The following is a 1,290-nucleotide window of genomic DNA, read 5'->3' as shown; positions in this document are numbered from 1 at the left end:
AAGAAATGGACAAATTCACAATTATAGTTAGAGATTTTAACATTTCCTCTCAGTATAATTGACCTAGTTAGTATTTATAGAACATTCCATCCAACAACAGTAGAACAGGAATTCTTTTAAGGATATATGGCATACTCAGCAAGACACACCATATTATGGGCCATAAAAATTCCTAAATAGAAAAGATTTGAAATCATGTCCTTTGGAATTTAAATTGGAAATCAATAAGAAGATATAAGGAAAACAAATACTTGAAAATTAACATGTCTTTTAATAACAAGGATTAAAGAAGAAATCACAAAATGAAATATTGAACTGTTACCCTAAGAACTTGAAAAAGGAGTGAATTAAACACAAAGTGAGAATTAGAAGGAGACTAATAATATAGTAGTAGAAATCAAAGAAATAAAAATAGACAAAAATAAGGAGAATTAATGAAATTAAAAGCTGGTTATTTGAAATAAATCAACAAAAGTACCATTTATCCAGACTGGTCAAGAAAGACAGGGCAAAAATTGCTAACTTTGGGAATGACAAGGGAGTATTACTACTTGAGATATTTAAAAAACAATAAGGAAATATTATGAGCAACTTCAGACCAATAAACTTGACAAATGAATTAATAAACTCCTACCAAAGCTCACTCAATACATAGACCATGTGATTTAGCAATTACATCCGTAGGAGTCTATGGGAGAGAAATGAAAATTTGTATACATGCATGTATAGCAGCATTGTTCATAATAACTGAAATGTAGGAACAACCCAAATGTCCATCAACTGATGAATAATAAACAATTGCCCATACAATGAATATTACTTAGCTATAAAAAAGAAATGAAGTACTGATACATGGTACATGTTATAATAAAGGTGAAAGTTGAAGACGTTAAGCTAAGTGAAAGAAACCAGTTATAAAATACCGCATATTGTATGATTCCATTTATAGGAAATCTCCAAAATAGGCAATTTTAAACTGATAAGAACAGATACTACACTTGATCTTAGCCAAAAGGCCGAGAAGCGATCCAAAATAGGCAATTTTAGAGAGAGAGAATGTAGATTAGTGATTGCTTTAGGTCAGGTGGAGGGGGTGGTGATAGATAAAGTGTGTGGGGTTTGAGGTGATGGAAATGTCCTAAGATTTACTGTGATGATAGTCCTGAAACTTTTTAAATCTAAAAATTGCATTGAATTGTACACTTTAAATGGGTGAATAATATGGTATGTGAATTACAGCTCAATAAAGCTGTTAAATGAAGAAAAAAGTAGATAATCTGAATAGCCACT

At 30.8% G+C, this 1,290-nt stretch overlaps 1 pseudogene; it reads right to left on the bottom strand.

The window, feature by feature from the left end:
* Positions 1–914: 914 nt before the first annotated feature.
* On the bottom strand, positions 915–1,028 carry LOC132018910 (U2 spliceosomal RNA; annotated as a pseudogene).
* Between the last annotated feature and the right edge of the window lie 262 nt (positions 1,029–1,290).

This window comes from Mustela nigripes, chromosome 5, assembly GCF_022355385.1.
Source record: "Mustela nigripes isolate SB6536 chromosome 5, MUSNIG.SB6536, whole genome shotgun sequence".
Classification (NCBI taxonomy): Eukaryota; Metazoa; Chordata; class Mammalia; order Carnivora; family Mustelidae; genus Mustela; species Mustela nigripes.
The sequence above is the reverse complement of the archived record's forward strand: the minus strand, read 5'-3'. Positions and strand labels throughout refer to the sequence as shown.